Source organism: Sceloporus occidentalis, unplaced genomic scaffold, assembly GCF_023333645.1.
Source record: "Sceloporus occidentalis isolate IW3139 unplaced genomic scaffold, rSceOcc1.0.p SCAF_8, whole genome shotgun sequence".
In the NCBI taxonomy this organism is placed as follows: Eukaryota; Metazoa; Chordata; class Lepidosauria; order Squamata; family Phrynosomatidae; genus Sceloporus; species Sceloporus occidentalis.
The window spans coordinates 33910044-33932646 of NW_028316988.1; the positions used below are offsets into that span (position 1 = coordinate 33910044).

The 22603-nt window shown below is 46.4% G+C and overlaps 1 protein-coding gene across 5 annotated transcripts in view; it reads left to right on the forward strand.

The window, feature by feature from the left end:
* LOC149308640 (5-hydroxytryptamine receptor 2A-like) overlaps positions 1–22603 on the forward strand; it is a 210898-nt gene that overhangs the window by 71540 nt on the left and 116755 nt on the right. For 2 of the 5 annotated variants that reach the window (XM_089536180.1, XM_089536175.1), the window contains exon 1: positions 14231–14313. The exons of 1 other annotated variant lie outside the window; for it this stretch is intronic. The gene's annotated coding sequence lies outside the window, so the exon portion shown is untranslated. Of the gene's footprint in view, positions 1–14230; positions 14314–14780; positions 14866–16891; positions 17189–22603 lie in introns of those variants that run through there. 2 more of the 5 variants (XM_089536176.1, XM_089536178.1) reach the window with 2 other exon arrangements.

Here is a 22603-nt window from a genome sequence, read left to right on the forward strand (position 1 = left end):
TCCTTTACATGCTGGAAAAGGGTAAAGGCCCTGTTAGGTCTCCGCTAGAACAGGACCAGCGGATTGCCTGAATTAATAGGATTTATGCCATTGTTCAGCTGTTAAGTTCCCATTGTTTTAGCAGATCTGCTCTAATTTTAGATTATTGAAGTGTTTGTTGCCTATTATTGTGCGCCTTCAAGTCATTTATGACTTACGGCGACCAAATTATGGGGTTTTCTTGGTACGTTTTGCTCATCCTCTGAAGCCAAGAGAGTGTGACTTGTCCAGGGTCACTCTGTGGGTATATATGGCTGAGCTGGGATTCAAACCCCAGTCTCTAGGGTCATGGTCCAAGGCTCAAACCACTACACCATGCTGGGATAGATTAAAAAATAACTCTAATTCCAGTGTATTGTGGTGCACAAGTCATGTCCGACTTACAGGGACATGATTTTCTTGGCAAGATTTGTTCAGCAGGAGCTTGCCACTAGGGATGAACCAGAGATTTGAACCTTGGTACATCAGTCTTAGTCAAGCATTCAAGCCATACTGCTTCTCCAAGAGTTTTCTTGGCTAGATTTCTTCCTAGGTTTGCCACCACCTTCCTCTGAAGCACAAAAAGTAGGACATTCCCAGCCCAGTGGGTTTCCATGGCTGAGCCAGGATTCGAACCCTGGTCTCTTGCTATCCTAGTCCAAATCACTAGACCACCTGGCTTATTCTCTAATGTATTAGACGTCTATAATCGCCAAAAACTGGGTCAGACTGGGAAACCATTTTGAAGGTTGCAGTTTTTTTAACCCCCTCCTTTCATAAAGCAGAGCTCAAATGCTTCCTTGAAAATGCTCATAAGAAGCACTTTTCTTTTGAAAGAAGGAAGAAAAGCATAGGAGAAGGCAGGGGACCCCATTGTGGCTCCGATCAATAATGGACTTAACCATCATCGTTGGTTAACGGTTGAATTCAAAGGACCACCGCCTGCCCATCCAAACCGCCGCACCGGTCTTTGCTTCTCGAATGATCGATAGCAATTTGGTTAATATAGCCTTTTAGAGAGGTTTTCCCATTCCTGCATTGTCTCCTCTGTCCTTTTGCTCCAGAGACTGATAAGAAAGGGGTCCCTTGGCAGATGGCTTTATTGCACTCTGGAGCAAGAAGAAGGACATCTTCCTTCCTAAAGGTTTGCTCCTGTTCCCAGGATCGGAAGGGCTGCCATCTTTGTTGCTTGGTGTGTGCCTTGAAGTCGTTTCCGACTTATGGCAACTCTAAGGCAAACCTATCATGGGGTTTTCTTGGCAAGATCCATTCAGGGGTGGTTTGCTATTGCCTTCCCTTGACACTGAAAGAAAGTGACTTACCCAAGGTTACCCAATGGGTTTCCATAGTCAAGCAGGGATTTGAACCCTGGCCTTTAGAGTCACAGTCCAACATTCAGACTGCCATGCCACACTGGCTCCATCTTCTGATTGCAATATGATCATCAGCTCCAAATGTCAATTGTCCCGTCTAATAAGTCTAAAATAGTCCATGGTCCACATACATCTGGAGGAGTTGCCAGATCCCAAGGCATCCCTGGCCCTGAGTCTCCAGTTTCTGGGAGTCATCTGTTTGGGGACACAGGTGCAAATTCTCCAGTTTTGGTTCCTTCAGCTCTGAGCAAAATGAAAGGGCTGTGTGGAAATGTTTGGCTCATCTAGGAGAGCAGCAACTTGCTATAGTTTGCAAGGATTTGGCCATGGAAACCTACTGGGTGACCCTGGGCAAGTCACACTCTCTCTGCCTCAGAGGAAAGCAGTGTCAAACCCCCTCTGAAGAAACTTGCCAAGAAAACCCCAGGATAGGTTTGCCTTAGGGTCACCATTGGTCAGAATCAGAAATGACTTGAATGCACATTGATTTGTTGGTACAACTTGCAGAGCATCATGTACAAGTACATTGCACATCGCTGTATGCACATCTTTGCTTCTGCCACTGCCAACATGAATTCACCCTGCATGCATAGTGTGCCTTCTACATGTGTAAGTCACCAGATGCCCATCGTTCTCTGTTAGATAGGCTGGACGTAAGCCATGTAGGCTGAGCTGCTGTGCTTTGGAGATCTCTATTTAAAATTCAGATGAGAGTCCAGGGCATATGCATCACTCCATTGGCATGGATGCCACCAGCCACATCCCTCCTTGTCCCAGACTTGTGCGGTTCAATGACAGGGGTCCTATTTCTGGTGATAATCCAATGCTCTTTTCCCTTTGCACCCTGTGCTCTGAATCCAAATATTCACAGATGAATACAAAGCAAGTGTGTGACTCCGCCAGTCGGCAGCTCTTTGGCAAATGGCATCACTTGGAGCAGTTTCCATCTCCTCCTAACAAATGAGATAGATTATTGGAGACCCCATTTTTGTTTTTTGACTGAAGACACAATAAACCTCATGACTATTCGGAGCCAGACAGCTGGTTGTGATCTTCTGCCTCCCTCCTTTCCTGAGCTCGGCATCCCATTGTTTTTCTTCCAGCGAGGCAATAAAGGTTTCTGATCAATCTCTTTTACACGACAACGGAGAGGAAAATGTTTTTACCAATCAGTAGGCTTTCAGACATAAACAGAGCCATCTGCTCTGCTTCAAAGTCTGGTAAAGGCTTAATTCCTCATTGTGAAGAAGGGCTTGCTGGGGCTGCTGGAACCGGTGTGTTTTCATATGTAACAAAACAAAATGGCAACAGGCATCTTGGGGGTATTTGCCCTCCTTTGGATCCCCCCTGGAGAGCCCACTGACCCTCTTGCCGCATTAGACCAATCTAGATTTCAGCGGTTTACACAGATGGCCTTGTTGTTGTGTGCCTTTGAGTGATTTCCAAGTTATGATGATGACCCTAAGGAGAACCTATCCTGGGGTTTTCTTGGCAAGATTTCTTCAGGGTGGGTTTGCCCTTGCATTCCTCTGAGGCTGAGAGAGTGGGACCTGTCCAAGGTGACCCAATGGGTTTCTTGGCCCAGGCGGGGATTCAGACCCTGGTTTCCAAAAGTCCTAATGCAGCGCACTCCAGATGGTCTAGCTCTCATTATTATATTATTTGAAGGACCCCATTTTCCAATATGAGCCTCCCCCACAACGACTGAAGGGGGAATTGCCTTTAATAATGTACTGTGTTGTCTATTTGTTCTGATATTTTTAATGAGTTCAGTGACAGTTGGCCCTCCGCAATTGCAGTTTTGACTTTTGCAGATTTGATTATTTGCAGACTTGATTAATGCTTCTCTCTAGGAATCTCTAGGTCCTCCAATACAACTCTACAGTCAACGTCAGGTGGAAGTTAACCATAGAATCAAGTTGGAGGACTTACAAATGACTAGAGGAGGATTTCCTCTAGGTCAACCTTTGGCAGAAGTTGCACTGAAAGACCTAAAGATTCCTAGTGAGAACACAACTCCAGGCATTTCTAGGTCCTCCAGCACAACTCTATGGTCAAGTTCTATGCCCAGCAAGTTGCACTGGAGGACCTAGAAATCCTAGAGAGGTGTTCTTGTAGGTTAAAAAATATATAGTGTTTTCTTATTTTTGCTTTTCTCACTTTCATGGGGGTCCTTGTATTTGTAAATGCACACATGCATGCCTCTTGTCACCTGTCTAAACTTGTTCAATATGTGTCTTGTTTAAAGGATTGTTTCATCTCAGATCCCTTTGCAAGCCTGTTTAAAGTTAAGAGAGCTATCCAATGTGCTGAAACCATTTTGAGGATAACGCTAAGCATCTTTGTTGGCGTTTTGTGCTTTCGGGTCATTTCTGACTCGTGGCAACTCTAAGGCAACCCTGTCTTGGGGTTTTCTTGACAAGATTTGTTCAGAGGAGGTTTGCATTGCCATCTTCTGAGGCTGAGAGAGTGTGGGTTTCATGGCCAAGCTGGGAACCAAACCCTGGTCTCCAGAGTCAAAATTCAATGCTCAAACCATTGCACACACTGGCTCTTAAACCTACTCCACCCTTTACCTTAATACATTTGCCATACATGACATATGTAACCTTGCCTTAAATAATATAATAAAGACAATTTTTTTGCACAAGTGCAGAACAATCACAGGGGCTTTGTCTGACTCTTGTTGCAAATTCAGCATCCATTGCTGAAGGTACAAATAGACCACAATGTGGCCTAGTTCTTTGATAGACTTTGTGGCCAGGAGACCATTAAGTTGGGATGAAATGCATAATTTTTGCAGCTGTTTGCTTTCCCTCTCTCTGCCCTTCTTTCCCATATTTGCATGCACACACTTTCTCTCCCACTCTCTCTCCCTGCTATTTCTCTTTTGTTAAGCCTTAGTGGGAATTATTAGTGGCTTATTTAATCTGCGTATTCAGCGCTGTGAGTTTCTGTTAGCGCAAGCCGTGAAGTCTGTGTGCATTACTGCAAAAGGAGTCATTTGTATAACTGTTTACATCTTGACTTGTAACTGCTATTGAACAATCTGGAAGTGTTGGATTTGATTATGTCAGTTTCTCGAACGTTGCCAATTTGAGCACGGTTTTGCAGCAGAACGTGGCATGCAAACAAACGCTTGGGGATGATAGTTAGTGGCACTTGTTTATGGTCAAAAACAAGGGTGGGCAAAGCGTGGCTCTCCAGACGTTGCTGGACCGCAACATGCATCGTCTCTAGCCAGCATAGCCAATGGCGAAGGATGCTGGAGGCTGCAGTCCAACCATAGAATCATATAGTCATAGAGTTGGAAGAGACCGCAAGGGCCATCCAGTCCAACCCCTTGCCATGCAGGAAATCCGAATCAAAGCATCCCTGACAGATGGCCATCCAGCCTCTGTTTAAAGACCTCCACCATATCTAGAGTAATAATAATAAGGTGGGGGATAATGGGAGTCATAGTCCAGCACCTCTGGAAGATGTAAGATTTGGGATCCTGGGTGTGATCCCTAGCCTTGTTTCCACCTTTCTTTTGTGAGCTTGCAAATTTCCTGAACAGCTGAACAGATGCAAAGCATCTAAGCGTGAAGCCTGGAACTAATTAAAGAGAAAAACCTTTATAGCCCTCCTCAAAAGGTGTTTTGATAAAGACGGTGGATGACTTAATCCTGCAAGATGGAGCGCGAAGCATTTCGTTTGGTTTGGTGGAAGAGGATTATTAAAATGGCTGATAACTCCGGCTGGTAATTATGGTTCGGAAATATCTGTTCTCTCTCTTCTGGGGAGCAAAGCAGAGGAACCGGGGGACAGTTGTTTGTTTATGCCACTTGTGGATGCGAGTGATTAATGGCTCTGTCGTTGGGTTCAATTAATTAATTGATTAATATCTTACTTTTCACCCATGAGAGACCCACCCTTACATTACAATATGATCAATAAAATATTAACGGAGGAAAGGCCTCCGTCAGTGTGGCTGCAATCCTCTGTTTCCTCTTTACATTTCTAGCCAGCCTTTAGGTGATGGAACCAAATATTTCCATGGCAGGCACAGGAGCCTTAAATACTTTTGGAACCAAGTGTTAAGGTCACAGCAAACACAAGAGTGTGGCTGGGCTCTTTAGAAATTTATAAGGCTCCGTCAACTGGCCCCGTGTTTCCAAAAACAGGCAAGCTCAGCAGCCTATTTTTATTGCTGCTAAGTTTACATCCGATGAATCACTTCTCTTTTCTTATTCCCATCCCAGTCTGTGTTTCAGGGGCCTGTTGCTGTTACGGGTCTAAAATTGCTTCTGCAGTCCGGAGCGGCTGCTTTGCGACCTTCTTGGGGGGGGACTGGAAATGACCTCTGCGTCTGCGTAAATATCGCCGCACAGCTCCCCTGATTCATTACTGAGACGATAATCGGTCCGCGGCGCTGGAGAAAACGCGGAGCTTCTTTGAAAAGATTGTTGTGGGAGCATGGGCAGAAGTCCAATGTCTGACATCCAGAGGAGGAGGTAACGCAATGCAGGTTGGTTGGAAAGAGGCTTGGTTTCCTATAAAGGCACCCCAGTCACAATAATGGCTTGACACGGATCGGCCTCCTGATTGCCATATTTAATCCTAATAGCATGGCAAATTTCCCAACTGAGTCTTTCTGCTTCGTTCACCTGCTTCCTTTTGTGCAAGATGAAAACATAGGAGAAATTATGGAGATAGGAGACCTGAATTGTTGGCTCACTGGCCCAGCTCACCTGGCAGCAACCCTGAGCCAGTGATGTTGGGTCTCTTTGGCACAGCTTTTACATGATGGCCAGGTGCCAAGGCTCTTTGGGGCATGTGCGTGGCAATGCATTCCAATAATGTGGATTATTGTAGGTACCATTTGTGTTGAGGATGGCGCAAGCTTGGCAAGGAAGATGGGTTCAAGGATGTTACAAAGCAAGAACTCAAGTCCTGGTGTTATTCTTGAGAAAGAGACTTCCTCCTGTCTCTGTTGTCTGAAGGAGTGTTGGCCCTTCATTTCTTTGGCTCACTTGCTCTTGTCTGCTTTCTAAATAGATATTCCTTCACCCAGTAAGTCCAGCAGGTCTATGAATATATACCCTTATATTCCAGGAATGGGTCTCACCAGGATTGATGGAAAAGGTTGCATGTTCCAAACTACAGTTGGCCATCCGCATTTGCAGCCTTCACTTTTGTAGCTCTGATGACTGGCGGTTTTGATCAATACGTTTGATCCTAGAGAGGATCCTAGAGAGGAGCCTAGATTGCTAGAGAGATCTCTGATGCGGTGGCTTAGGGGTTAAGATGCCAATTCTGATGAAGCTTTTGGTGGGTTTTTTGGGCTATGCGGCCATGTTCTAGAAGAGTTTATTCCTGGTGTTTCTCCTGCATCTTCAGAGAATGCCGGCATGGAAGAGAGTGGGGTATATGTACTGATGGCATGTGATTCTGTGTATTGTTCTGTGGTTGAATGGCAAGGCCTACAGGGTGTCCATTTACTTATTGATCCATCGTCTACTGGGCATGCCCCCTGACCCTGGCTGGTTTTCATTTGCATTTGCTGGGTCCTGATTTTGGTGTTTTTCAGGACTGGTAGCCAAACTTTGTTTATTTTAAGATTGGAAGATCAGAAGGCTGGCAGTTTGAGACCCAAGAGCCGCATGATGGAGCGAGCTCCTGTCACTAGTCCCAGCATCTGCCAACCCAGCAGTTTGAAAGCATGCAAATGCAAGTAGATAGATAGGTACAACTTTGGTGGGAATGTAACAGCATTAGGTGCAGTCATGCTGGTCACATTGCCACCAGAGCATTCCTCGAACAACCTTGGATCTTTGGCTTAGTAACAGAGATGAGATGAGCACCAGCCCCTACAATCATTCATGACTAGACAGTCATGTCAAGGGACTACCTTTACCTTTACCTTTAGGAATCTCTAGCTCCTCCAGAGCAACTCTGCCAGAAGTTGACCATACAGTTATGCTAGAGAACCTAGAAGAATCATGCTGGATGACCTACAAATGCCTAGAGAAATGTCCTCTCTAGGCATTTGTGGGTCCTCCAGCATGACTCTGTGATCAACCTCTGGCAGATGTTGACCATAGAGTTGCAATGGAGGACTGGAGATCCCTACAGGGGTTTTCCCTTAGGTAAAAAGAACAGTGGTTTTTTGTGTGTGTTTTTTCCACATTCATGGGGGTCTTTCACTCCTAACCCCAGCGAACGTGGAGGGACCACTGTACTTTCTCTTTGGATGGCAGCCCTGCAGAGGAGATCTTTTATATGCAAGGTTTTATATGACAGGAATCAATTGAACAGCATGAAGAAAGCCCACCACGTGAATGGCAACCACCACAGAGAAGACTGTGCATTGGAGGCCTTGACATTGGACCATTTTTGTGATGCATGCAGACTCACTGGGGCAACTTCTGCACATCTTCCTCTCAGGTACCAAGGAAACCTCTCTATTAAGTCTTTAATTGGGGCTCAAGTTAATTAACTTTTGGGTTCAGTGGATTAATAAGCCCTGGATCTCGCCTGCCACCTTCCTCCCAGGGGCATGAAGGCAGGAAAGAGACACCCGCTCAGTTAAACAGGCTTTCAATGAAGATGGTCCCATCGGTTGCAAAATCATTTTGCTCCAGTCTTCTGAAGGCAGCGGTGACACTTCATTACAGCAGAGGAGAAATATATGTGTGCTACGACTCTGATGTTTCGGCACACATCATATTCCCAAATAGAAACCTCCTACCTCTTTTTTTCCTCTCCATTTATACATAGATCTGAGAGACAGAGGAAGAGGGAAACTTCTTTTCCAGCTCAACTCATTTTATGCTTAAAAAAAGGGTAACTTATGAATTGTGGCGGACATCCTGTTGTTATTTTTGGGTTGGGTAAACTTAGTGAATCAATAGGGTTTATCTCTTGACCCACCATTCCTTTAAATAGGTCTACTCTGATTGAGAGCAACCTATAGGTTTTTAGCTAAGGTTGCCATTGAATTCCTCTTTGGGACATGAATGGGCATCCAGTTTCTCATCTAAATCCAGAGCTTGGAAATGTTACCTTTTTTGGTATTACAGTTCCCAGAATCCTCAGGTCCAGCAAGGTCAGAGATTTTTTTTCAAGCACCGTCTAAGCCTAAATGTTCAGGTCAATAGAGAGGCTGTCCCTCAATGTCAATGGAAAAGGATTTTGTTGGAGCCAATAGTGGTAATTTCATAACCCTTGAACCCTATTTCGGTGGATGGGACTCAACAGCTTGGATAGATCCTTTATAGCCCAGACTTCGCATGGAGCAGATTCACTGCTGGCTGCTCGCACTTTCCGTTTCCTTTCATTCATCCCTGCACTTTGCTTGCTTCTTGCTGCACCTCATTTGCAACATGTGCTTGGTTTCCATCTGTCGATTGAACAAACTGTGGCAGTAGTGAGTGAGCATTTGTAATGGAAGGGGCTGTTCTTAAAAGAAGCCAGGGGCATTTTGAGGTGGATGCAGACCACTCCAGAGAGGGATGTATGTCTTTCAGTGGGGAGTGTATTGCTTTATCTCTCTGTGGGACTCCCAGAGACTGAAGGCCCTGGGAAGGCCCTGGTCGATCCACCCAGAAGTGGCAAGGAGGCTGGATGGCACCCTGTTGGCATACCATGGCAAACCCCTGAAGGCCTCTCCTATCAGCGAATGGTGCCTGGACCCCTTCTGGAGTTACAAACAAGTCAGGTAGATTGGAACAACCTGGGTCATGGACTGTCTCTTTGGATGCTCCAGTTCACCAGCCATTGGCAGCAAGTAGATCAGAGCCTTTCCCTTCCATAGTGGCCCAATCTATTGCTGAGGGACCATTGCCCTGGGGGTGACACCGTGAGTTGCCACACTGGGGTGATACCAACCCTAGTGATACCACTGAAAGTTGTGCCATGATGGAGTGGTGGTGGTGATGGACACTATTCTGAAGAACGTATTTACTTTTAAAAAATTCTGTTTTAAAAAATACACCTGTACAGACCCGCAAAAAGTGCCAGCCTGTGGGTGGGGTCACAGCGTAGCATCCGCACACTCAACACCGTGACCTCACCCCATGGCGCCATTTTTGCACGCACCCATTTACATGGTGCATACCATGATCACGCCACTTTGGTGCTGCATCTACATGATGCAGTGCCAAAAGAGCATTATAATGCCACGCTGCGGCATCTATGATGCCCTTTCCAGGGGAAGAACAAGAACCCGCAGTTTGCGGATTCTTTTTGTACCGGGTTTTGGCAGTGGCATGCGGTTGCCGCATCCCCAACCCAGTTCTTCCAGGGGTGGCATATATCGCCTAAGTTTACAGTATTAAAATACGTATAAAGGTAAAGGTAAAGGGAGCCCCTTGACATGAACATGGCATGAACTGTGGGAGCTCTCCTCTCCCTCAGAGGCCACTGCAATGGCAGTTGATGGGGGAAGATTCTTTCCACAGTTGCTGGAACCAATGTCTGGGGAGTTTGGATGGGGGTCTCTGGGAACTGGGGGGGTCTCAAAAAAGGGATTTGGGGTTGCATGAGGCCCATAGACCACACTTTGCCTGTTCCAAGTGTTGAACATTTCTTCTCCATCACTAAAATCTGCTCCATACAATCCTCTCTGCTTCCTTGCAGAAGCAGATTCAAAATGACTCCATCCAGCATATGAAGCTGTTAAGGGTAACTTTAGGCTGGCACATGGATGCGCATGTGCTGGGAGCGCCTCTCCCCCTGACCTGCCTCCGTCGCGGATCGATTAACTTTCCACAGGTATCTCCTAGCACCAACCTCTGTTGTAATCATGGAAACAGATTTGGGGGATAAAGCCGCCAAGCATTACAGATTCCAGCCATGGTATCTTGAGGATTTATTTTGCTCCAAGTATATTTAAAGATCAGCGGAAAGCCTCCGGCGTTTGTCAGTCAAATGAACTCAGGAAATTGCTGCTGCTTTGCTAGGCTCAGTTTCCCCAGAAAGGAGAGGCCTACAGCCAACCATCCGAAATGGCAAGCTTTTCAGCCTTGTCTTCATGAAATGCATGGAAAGTAATACTGAGTAGGAGATTCACGTCTCATGGAAATGTTCATTTGGGAAAAGGTCGCTTTTACAAATTGCTTCCTTTTAAATCAAAATCCTAGTCTATCTTGATCAAGGATGGTGAATGGGCAGAGAATGTAACTGTCCGGTTTATTTTTTATCCCGCCTTTGTCTCAAAGTGGGGCCCAAGGCAGCTAACAACACACACACACACACACACACACACACACACACACACACATCCTATCCACTTTGTTTTCCTTCTTGCTAATTCTGGATGGGAAGGCAGAGTTCAGCGCTTTGGACATCAGTCCTAATGGCTAGGCTTCAAAAACAGCAGCTCCAATGTCAGTAGAGCAACTAATCCACCCCGGGTTTTAGCCTCAAAATGGTAAAGGAGTTCTCCAATGTGCTGGATGCAATTTGTTAATTGTAAAGGAACCTAACGGTGGATAGCACCTTTAAAATTCAGCCTAAAACCCAGAATGGATTCATGACCCATTGGCACGAAAGCCACCAATTGTCCCTGTAACCCTAACCCTAAACATGGCAGCTCCAGTGTCAGTGGGGCAATTAATCCACCCCAGGTTTTAGTCTCAAAGCAATAAAGGAGCTCTCCGAGGGGCTGAATGTATTTGGTTGATTTGAAAGGAGCTATCCAAGGCACCAAATTCAGCCTAAAACCCAGAATGGATGCATGACCCATTGGCATGGCTCAGAATGGATTCATAACCCTGCACACATTTAATCCTATTCTGTGATGGTGTGTCTCTCTCTTTAGTTGCACATTTTGAAGCTGTTTCCTTCTGCTTCCTCTTTCTTCCTCTTGGCATCATCAATTAAATATTTTCTGGATTGCAGACGAAAAACAAAACAGAACCCTACAAAGCAACAGGCGGATCGTTCGGAGAGGCCCTGCATGCAAATGGTATTTCTCCTGGATGAGTGAATGAGTTGGCAATGTTTGCGCATTCCTTCTCTGAAGCAGAGGGCGCTCGTGTGACATGTGAAAACCTGCAGGTTTTGTGTGGCAGTTTATGCCCTTGTTCTCACTAAGGACCCAGGTCTTGCACTTAGCTGGTCCTTTGCAAATGTATTTACTAATTAAAACACTTAGATCCAGCTCTGTATCCAAAGAAATCAGGGGGGCAGGCAATAAAATCAGTCTGAACAAAGGAAAACAATTTAAAACACGAAACCGTCAAAATAAAATTTGTGAGGTTTGTGAGATACTTAGCCTTCTCTGTCAGGTTGCCCCAACAAACTACAAATCCCAGGATTCTGTCGGATGAAGCCATGGCAGTCGAAACGGTGTCAAACTGGATTATTTTTTGCAGTGCAGATGCAGCCTTAGTCTTGGGGTGCAAGAAATGCAACCATACCCATCAAGATCTTCCCAAAGGGTGTCTCCAGGATGGAGATAGAGTCCCCACAAGCAGAAACTAGGGAGGATCTGGGGGTCTTTGGAGATCCAAGACCCTCCAAGACCCCTGAGGCCGGACCCACTCAGCTCCAGGGTCCAAGGACGAGGATGAAACCACTCCTGGTCCACCAGAACTTTGATGCCTGAAGGCCCAAGCTTGGTTAGATGTGGCCAGGCCAAATGCTGGCCTGAAAGGAGGGTCTCCTCAGGAGTAGGGGGCTCAAAAGTACCTGCACCTGAGCTCTAGGCAGGACCAGATCCTCACTAATTTATGCGTCACGCCTGGGACAGTAAAGCTTTTGGAAACAGTGTTGTTCCTATCTGCTCAACCTTGCAACTGGAAACCTTGCTGGGACTGACTTTGGATCCTGGAATCTCCCTGTTTGTTGGTTGGTTGGATCCTGGACTCCAATGTTGGCCTATGGCTTCTGATCGAATGCTTTTCTGGTAAGGCTCTTGTTTTGGTTGGCCTTTGCTTTTGACATTCTTGCAGCTTCGTCAACTTGTTGGAGAGGCCCTGACTATCCCTTGGAGCTCATCTTGATGTTGGGTCTTGCCCAGGGTGACCAGGCATCCTCCTTTTCCAGGACATGTCCTCCATTTCAGCCTTCTGTCCAGGAGAGATTCCAAAATGTCCTCCATCTTGAGCATGCCTAAGAAGCATAGTGTTTTTAGCTCATGGCATGTCCTCCATTTTTCTTGAACGTCTTCCATTTCGCTTCCACTTTAACTGCCAATGAAACCCTGGGGTTGGTGGTCTAATGAAGGCCCTAGAGCTCTTTCAACTCTCTTCTCTAAACTAAAAATTCCCAGGAATCCATAGCATGTTGCCGTGGCGGTTAAAGTGGAATCGAAGCGCTGTAATTGTGTAGTGTGGAAGGGCATTTGTGTATCAGTAACCAGTTAAATGTTTAACCAGGAATGGCATCGTGATGCTAGACTTCCTGGAAGCCTTAGCTCCTTGCAAGAGCAGATTTACTAGGTTGTAAATGCAGCACTCAAGTTCCTGGTTGTAAATTATCAACCAACAAACATATTAAGTTATTGCAAATCCTTAAATAATTAAATCAGGCTGCAGTATGTATATATGTGTGTCTGTGTGTGTGTGTGTGTGTGTGTGTGTGTGTGTATATATATGAAGCCTGGAGCAGAAATGGTTACTGGAAGCTGCTTCGGGGAAGGAGAGGCCAGATCTGAACAATGAAATGGATCAAGAGCTACAGAAGGTCATCAGCTTGTGATCCTTCCAGCTGCAGAAGAGATCCATTATATATATATATATATATATATATATATATATGTGTGTGTGTGTGTGTGTGTTTAATTTTGCCTTTGCAATTAAATTGCAGGAGTTATAGGCAAGATTAGTGTGAGTGTGGAGGTAGGCAGTGGGTTTCATGCAATCCTTCAGATGCTGTTGTACTACATCTCCCAGCCAGCATTCCTCACCAGTGCTCTCTGATGGGAGTTGCAGTCTGACCTCGGACAGATTGCATAGTTTGCACCCCTTGCAGGATGGGGCCATCTTATTCCAACGTTTTGCTTATGCCCAGTCTCCCAAGAATTCAGGGCTGCCACTTCTTGAACCTGGACTGGGCCAATGTGCCTTTATAATAATAAAGCAATGGCAGCTCTGAGTTCTTGGGAGGTTTTGCATAAGCAAATATTGGGATAATATTGTCCCATTCTCACTCACAACACCAGGGGGGGCAACTCCTCCTCCTCATCTTCATCCTCCTCCTCTTCATCCTTCATCCTCCTCCTCTTCCTCATTATCTCCTCCTCTTCATCTTTATCATCCTCATCTTCATCCTTCTCATCTTCATCCTCCTCTCCTCCTCCTCATCTTCATCATCCTCATCTTCGTCCTCCTCCTCCTCTTCCTCATTATCCTCCTCTTCATCTTTATCAGCCTCATCTTCATCCTCCTCCTCTTCCTCATTATCCTCCTCCATCTTTATCATCCTCATCTTCATCCTTCTCATCTTCATCAACTTCCTCCTCATCTTCATCATCCTCATCCTTCTCATCCTCCTCCTCTTCCTCCACCTCCTCATCTTCATCCACTTCCTCCTCCTCATCTTCCTCTTCGTCCTCCTCCTCCTCTTGATCTTCCTCCTCCTCCTCCTCCTCCTCCTCTTCCTCCTCCTTCTCTTTCGGATGGTGCTGCTTCTGCTCGGTGCTTCTGCTTTCTCTGGCTCCTGGCAGCAGAGCCGGCTGCCTCTGGCCCCGAGGATGATGCTGAAGCCCAAAGCCGTCGCCCGGAGGAGGAGGAGGGCTGGCAGCATCGCGGGCAGCAGAAGCAGCAGCAGCAGCAGCGGAGGGCAGCCGGGAGCCCCTCGGGGTCTCTCCTCCTCGCAGCAGCAGCAGCAGGGCTGAAGGCAGGCAGGCAGCAGGCAGGGAGACGCCTCGCTCGCTCGCTCTCTCTTGCAGCAGAGGAGGAGGAGGAAGCCGAAGGGACGACAGCCCTGCCAGGTAGGCTGCCCAAGCGGAGGGCACTGCCTTGGCCCGGCTGGCGGAGGGCTCCCAGGCGCCTCGGAGCTGGATTTGGGTCTATGACTATGATACAAATGTTGATCTATTGATTGATTGGTTCATTGATTGATCCGGGAGCCCCCCTTTCGCCCTCCCAAAGCCCCCCCAAGCCCAAGGAAAGGGGGGCTCCCAGATCAATAACGAATCAATCAATAATTGTATTACCTCTGCCTTTGGGTCGGCCTGGGGTCTCCTTTCTGGTTGGCTGCTGAGAAAGGAAATGGGGGGTCCCCCTGGTCCAAGAGGAGGACCAGCTAGATGCCCTCTTTGCCCCCCAGCCAGGACCCCCCAAAGCCCTGGAGCTGATGCACAGAGGAAGATGCGGAGAGGATCTGGGTTTGCACCCAGGTGTAGCCCCCTCCCAAAGGAAAGGCTGGGGGGGGGTCTCTTGTTGGAGGAGAGGAGGCTGGGGCTCTGGGCTGGAAAGGCGGGCTGCTCAGGTGGCAGTCTCCCCGGAAGATGGAAGAAGAAGCAGCAGCTGCTGCTGCAGAGGTTGGTGCTGCCTCTTTGCCTTCTTTGCAAGCTGGAGGTTGGATTCTGGGTTTTTGGGGGTGGGTGTCCCTATAGCTTTTCCTAGGCGACCCCCCAATATTTTAGAGTCTAGGGAGAGAGAGAGAGAGAGAGAGAGAGAGAGAGAGAGGGGATGCCAGGAGGGCTCATGATTTTAAGACTGCAACCCTTTCATTTTAGTTGAAGGTACTCTTGGCATGTTTTTGGAGAAGGAGGCAAAGTCGTCTCAGAGGAACTGTTTTTTAATATTGTAAGCCACTCTGAGTCCCAATTTTGGAAATGGTTGGGATATTATTATTATCATTATCATTATGGCAGAAGGGGTGGCTTCTTCCCTTTTAAAAAGCTCCATAAGCAGGGAGGGGATGGGAGCATTTTGCTCCTGGGACTTTGTCTCCTTTGCTTAGACTCCTTCTGGAAAAGGACTCTCTGTGGATGATGGGTCCCTCTCTGAACCCAAGGCAGCCCAAATTCCCAGGGTCTCTTAAGGCTCGGTCTTGGCATCTCCAGGACCCTCCTTGTGGGCTTTGTCCCTGGGTCTTCCTTCCAAATCCCCAAATCCACATTGGAGGAGGAAGGGAAAAAGGGCATCTTTTCCCCATTGCCAGGTTTGATGAACCATTGCCCATCCTATTGGGGTTTCCAACAGGAAAACATTTACTGGGGGGAAAAGATGCCCCTTTCCCCTTCCTCCTCCACTGTGGATTTGGGGGAAAGGAGTCAGAGCCTTGCTATAGATAGATAAATAAATAATAGGCTGTTTTGGGAGAGTGCACCCAACCAAGTCCTGTTTGGCACAAGATGGCAACCTTTGGATCCAATTCCCTCCAGGATCTGTAGGGTTTGCCCCTTCTGCCCAGCAGTGCAGCAATGTTCCCAAAACAGTCTCCTCTTCTTTTTCTTATTTGAACATATCTTAGTTTATTGTTGCAATCTGGGGCCATGAAAGGCTTTGCCAGGTCTTGCCCAGCAGCTGCTTTCGGAGGCTGCTGACCTTTTTCGTTGGTTTTTTCTTGTCTGTAGCTTTAAAATGCCTGGATGTAGTTGTTCAGTTGGGAATGGTTCATGTTTGGCACAACGGTATGTGTCTGTGGCTCTTTTTAAAAGTGTGTGTTTGGGGCCCTATGTGGCCCCTGAGCCATTTTCGTGGCTCCTGACCAGATTCCCCGATCCGTGCTTTTCCTGGCCAGTAAAGAAAGCAGTCCTTGGTCCTGTTGGTGACATATGTAGCATTGTTCGTGCAAAGTGATGTGTTTTGGAGAATGTCGAACAGATGCATTTTATTAAGATATTAATTAAAATATGTAAGCCCTGCATGTAAGACAGTAAGAATACAAGACTGCCTTGTGTCCAGGGCAGTGTGCAATAAACTCACTTTGGGGCAATAAATAGCAATAGCAATATTGAAAGATTAAAAAATATATCCTTAAAGCCAGTTCAAACCATTTAAAACCATGCCGGATCAGATGTTTCCAGCTGATGGTGACGGGAGCAGAGTTCCATATCTGGAACCATGGCAGATGCACAACGAAGTGCTAAGGCAATGTGTGATTGTGCGTTGCGCACTTTGTCTGGGGAATCGGGCAATGAGGCAATGGCTATGTGCAGCCACCGTTTCCTCACATGTTGCACTGTGGTGGCACTCGCTTCGGGGACTGTGTAATGCTAGCATCGCATAACGCCAATGGCAGATACTTTCATTATGCTGAGATGTTGTAGGATCTTCTCAGCTTTTTCTTGTGGAAGACCCCAGGTATGGAAAATCATCTTTTGGCTAGTTCCAATTTTCACTGATTCTTCAACATTTTTGGGAGCCTGAAAATGATTTTTTCGGACACTTCTTGGGACTCCTGGTCAGGATGAACAAGTGTCCCCGAATCTGCTGCAGTTGCAATGGATGTCCCTTGGTGGCCCTCCATGGCAGCTGGTGGTCCCATGTTTGGGATGGTGAACCAAGTCCAGGTTTTGGTGGGCTTAGAAGGAGTCCTCCAAGTTGTCTGGAGGAGACGGTCCCATCCCCTGGAGTCGATTCAGCCCTGACATGGGATCTGCCATCTCCAAACCTGCCTTAGTTTGCAATGGGAGCCATCACTCTTCTAACTCCAGCACTGTCTCCTCTAAAGTCTTTGGCAAAGATGGGCCATTTCCCAACCCTGCAAGCAAGCGTTCTTCCATTGTGAAGTCGGAGGCTTTCACGACCGACCGGCATCCATAGTTTCCTGTGGGTTTTTTGGGCTGTGTGCCCATGTTCTGGAGGCATTTATTCCTGACGTTTCACCTGCAGCCGTGGCTGGCATCTTCAGAGGTTGGTGGCATGGAAGTGTGTGGAGTATATATACTTGTGGGACCCTTGTTTGGAAGGAAGTGTTTTTTTACATGTCAGTGGTGGACTTAGTTTGTGTGTTGTCTTGTGTTGAATGGTACAAGCTGGAGGTGCGTTGTGTCTAGGGGGAGTTTGTATCTATTTCATTGGTAATCCATTGTCTTTCAGGGAAAGCCCTTGAGCCTGGAGAGGGGGAGTCTTCATTTGCTTGCCTTGAGTCTTGATTTTGGTGTTTTTCAGGACTGGGAGCCAAATCTTGTTTGCTTTCAGAGTTCCTTCTTTTCTTCTCTAATTGCATTCTGCTTGCAAGCATTGAATCGCTCTCAGGAACTGAACCTGGGGCCTTCTGCCTCCAAAGCAGGTGTCTTTGCTGGCTGGTCTCTGCAGCCTTCTCTCTTGGGAGCATCTTCTGAAGGCCTTTATAAATAGAGGCTGGGAAGGAATCTGGTAAGCTTGTAAGGGCATATCCTTTGCAGCTTTGTAGGAGCATCTTCAGATGGCATTTATAGAGGATGGGGGAAAGAATCTGGCAAGCTTGTAAGGGCAGATCCTCTGCACTCTTCTCTCTTAGGAGCGTCTTCAGAAGGCCTTTATAAAGAGCTGAATCTGGGGATGAATCTAGCACGCTTGTAAGGGCAGATCCTCCAAAGCCTTCTCATTTGGGAACATCTTCCGAAGGCCTTTATAGAGGCTGGAAAGGAATCTGACAAGCTTGTAAGGGCAGATATTTTGCACCCTTCTCTCTTGGGAGCATCTTCAGAAGGCCTTTATAAATAGAGGCTGGGGAGGAATCTTTCAAGCTTGTAAGGGCAGATCCTCTGCAACCTTCTCCCTTGGAAGCATCTTCCAAAGGCCTTTATAAAGAGGAGAACCTGGGGAGGAATCTGAGAGTCCTGGTTGCTTCTTACAGAAGGTTAGGGAGGCTGAGTTGTGGGTTTAGGACTAGTTGTCCTCTCTTTGGGATGCATTGCAGGCGAGTGTCAGGCTGCAGCCAGGCTAAGATGGAACATCTCTGCTTTCTTCCAGTGGCTCTGATTCCTAGCAGATCCGAATGGACGATAGGTTTATTTTCTTTAACTGGGCCGGGAGCAGCCGGTGGTGTAGGAATGTGCAAGCGCATGAGATGCACTGGCTGATCCTGCTAGGAAGTGATGGTATCCCTTTCTCTGTCTCTGGTGGGTGTTATTTTTTGCCCTTCCTTTCCTTCTCAGGGATGGTTGAATGTTGCATCGGGTTGAATTATTGCCAGATGACTGAGCAGGAGTTCCAGCTGTCTGAGGTCTGCTTTCTGACTGCTGCCAGGGTTTAGGAGGAGTAATGGGTCCTCCCACCCGGCGCTAGACAGAAATGGAAAGCCATCGTCTTTCATTCACCCTCCTTCACGCTCTTCTCTTTCCCCTTCTGCCAGAGAAAAACAGCAAGCTGCAGAACTGTTCTAGGCAAAGTACCTGCCAAGGGCTGGAATGAACAAGTGGATTTGAACTGTAGTGTAAAACTAGGAAGGAAGGAAGGAAGGAAGGAAGGAAGGGGAAGCCATCTGCAAGGCTGCCAGGTGTCCCTTATTATAAGGGATGCTCCCTATTTGAGGGCTGGAAAGCTTGTTCCTTAGAGGACTACTAGGCTTCCTTTATTACAAGAGATGACTCTTATTAGAGTCCTTTAAAGGAGTGTGCAATGCATATGTTGTGTGCCTTCAAGACATTTCTGACTTATGGCGACCCTAAAGCAAACCTCTCATGGGGTTTTCTTGGCAGGATTTGTTCAGAGGAGGTTGGCATTGCCTTCCTCTGAGGCTGAGAGACTGTGGTTTGCCCAAAGTCACCAGTGGATTTTGTAGCCGAGGCTGAAATCGAACCCTGGGCTCCATAGATGTCTCTTATCTGAAGGCCAGAAATCTTATCTTGTCCCTTAGGCTGCAGCCACACTGCAGAATTAATGCGGTTTGGCACAACTTTAACTGTCATGGCTCCATCCTGTGGAATTCTGGGACTTGTAGTTTGTTGTGGGACCTGAGCATTCTGACAGAGAAGGCTCAATGCCTCACAAAACTGCTGATCCCAGAATTCCATAGCTTTGAGCTATGTTAAAGCAGTGTAAAATCACATTAATTCTGCAGTGCAAATGCAGAAGGACTGGCAGCTGCCCCTTATTACCCCGATTTGAGGGTTGGAAGGCTTTCCCTTGTTTACAGGCTGAACAAAATGGCAAAAAATGCTGTATATTTTGGGATATGGGCCCTTCACCCAAAGACAGAAATGTGTGCATTGTGTAATTTGTGAATGCATTGCATACAATATGTTAATTTAGCAGAGGAACACATGGCTAGGTTATCCGAAATCAATACTTAATTTGGTTTTTAGGTAGAACACGACTTTATCATAATTGTTTCTGGGATGACAACCCTGCAGGCCACACATTGCTGTCCTTCCTTGTTATTTTTGGATACCTGGAAATGCTAGACTCGGAGGTTGCAACAGGAGAAACTATGGGAATGAGGCTGTGCTTGCATTAAATTGTAAGTTGCTTTGTGGCAGAATGGTGTAGTGGTTTGAGTGCTGGACTAGTGCTGGCAGATCTGGGCTTGAACCCTCTTTCTGCTCAGCCCTCGGAAGGCCATGGCAAACCTCATCTGAACAAAGTGTGCAAAGAAAGCTCTGTGATAGAGTTCAAAGGTGTAGCTGTGTTAAAAACTGGACTTGACTCTTCATATCCATAGACATTCGCTGGTTCCTAATGTCTTTGTCCACCAATGACCACCGTTAAAACTGGACTTGCTCCTTCTTTTACATACCCAAAGGATGTTGAATTTGAATTGACATTCTCACATACCAATGGCATATATAGGTCTGTCCCTGGTTTCCATCCTATTAAATGCAGGCTCAAGTCTAGGAAAGCTCAGGCTGCCAACTTCTTTATTTCAGTTAGTCTCAAAGATGCTACAAAACTTCTCTATATATTATTACAGTATTACTATTATTGCACCTAAATGCATCTGAGGAAGTAGACTGAAGTCTAGGAAAGCTCCTGCTGCCAACTTCTTTCTTTCAGTGAGTCTCAAAGGGGCTACAAGATCTCTCTACATATTATTATTATTATTATTAGTAGTAGTAGTAGTAGTACATCTAAAGTAGACTTAAGTGTAGGAAAGCTCATGCTTCTTTCTTTCAGTGAGTCTCAAAGGGGCTACAAGATCTGTGATAGAGGGCCATTATAAGTTGGAGTTGACTTGAAGGCGCATAACAAAAAACAAGGGCATGATACGCATTGTGAACAACTATGTGTACATCTAGCACATGAGCACAAATGAGTGTCTCTTGTTCAGGCGATGGGGTTCATCCAGGCCAGTGCAGGCGCCTCTTTTTTAGGCCAAAGTGTGGGAAGGGGGCCTTTCTTGTTCTTCCCAAGAATGGAGCCTGGCTCTAAAGGTGACAGTGAAGGGCAGATCCTTCTGGGAGCTGCAAATGGGCCGAGAGCAGCCGTGAGATTGCTTTCCAGCCGGGCGAGAGAAGCGATAATGATTCATCATTAGGGCAATCGGAGTCAAAATGGAGTGGCAAAGGTTTAATCAGCTGGAAAAAAGAGAGTGAAGAGTGTCTGGTGCAGATGGAGGCCTTGGGGCTGGCTGCAGAGGAAAGGGGCAAAGGCACATTGAAAGGGCTTGGTTAACCTCCCCACGATCCCATGGCCGGGTGGCAATTGTTATGTGCCTTCAAGGCGTCTATGGCAATCCTATTGCAGGGTTTTCTTGATGAGGTTTTCTCGGTGGCATCTGAGGGCGAGAGAGTGGGACTTGCCCAAGGTTATCCAATGGGTTTCCATGGCCAAACAGGGAATCGGACTCTGGTCCCCGGAGTCAAACTCTTAAACCTTTACTCCAAAGTGCTTTACAATAACTTAAGGGGGAGTTAGTTAGATCTGTGTCTCTCCAGGAACAGAAATATATATATATGTGTGTAAGATTTTTATAGTTTATTTGTGGCTTTTTTGGGCTCTGTGGCCGTGTTTAGGCCCTGTCCCTGATCTATACCAAGGTCTATATTAAGGCTGGGAAAATGCTGCTGCAGAGACTATCTCTGCAGATTACATCTATACATATATTTCTCTGTCTCTTTCTGGGTAGGCAGGTTCACTTTATGGACTTCCTTTATGGAAGGACTACCATTTGGACATGCTCTTAGCCAGAGGATGGAAGAGTTAATTCCTTTGAATTATAATTCCTGGAATTGGAGAATTTGGGCCATTGTCGCTGAATTCGCAAAGACATTACCATGTTAGTCTGGAAATTCGGTATGCAAAGGCATTTTTGCTGCAAGATCCCTCTGGTCATTCTAGTTTGTTCATTATTCATTATTTACTTATTTCCAGCATTTAGATCCCACCTTTCTCCACAATGGGATCCAATGGGATTTTCCTGAGTTCTTGTTTCATTTTGCCCTTCTCTAGGTGTGTATCTGTGTTGCATGCCTTCAAGTCGTTTCCGACTTACGACAAACCTATGGGTTTGCTTGGCAAGGTTTGTTCAGAGAAGGTTTGCCATTGCCTTCCTCTGAGGCTTAGAGAGTGTGACTTCTTGTCCAAAGTCACCCAATGGGCTTCAATGGCCAAGCAGGGATTCGAACCCTGATCTCCAGAGTTGTGGTCCAGCATCCAAAGCATCATTTTTACATACTGAAAGCTGCTAGGACCTTTTCACATCTTTTTACTTTAGGAACTCTCCGAAAGTAAAAAGGTGTCATTTTTGTCCCCTTTACGTTGCTTTATTTCCACATTATTTCTAGTTTGCAGAAACGCCGTGTGATAAACCTAAACCTCCTGCATTTGTGGGTTTTTTTTCCTACTTTAAATCCCATTTCTGAGCTAGTGTGAGAAAGTCCCTGGATTGGGAAGAAAGGTGGGTTATAAATTAAATAAAGAAATGGGAAGGAAAGAGAAGCTTTGGAGGTATAAATCAAGCTATATGCATTTGCTGATGGTAGCTCAGGGAGACCAGTGCATTTTGTGATCTTGCAAGGTATCCTGCTGTTTGCTTCTTTTGCAAGAGGAGCAGATCTGTGGCGAAAGCAAATATTGCCAAATATCAGACGTCTCCAGCGCTCTTTTCTTCCGAAAGAAGGAAAGCCCTGGAGCGCTGCCCTTGGAACCTCTTTGCGACTGTTGTGTGTGCAACAGATATTAAGACATCAATGCTTTTTTCAGCCTGGATGAAAGGCAAGGGAGCAGGTGAGGTGGGGCAAGGCGGGCATTTTTGACAAGGTTTGGCCTATTAATAGCTTTTGAGGCCCTTCCTGAACATAAACAATGTGAGATTATATTACGGTTGGCGACAAATCCCTGGAATCTGTAGGATAATAATAATAATAATAATAGTAATAGTAATAGTAATAGTAATAATGGAGT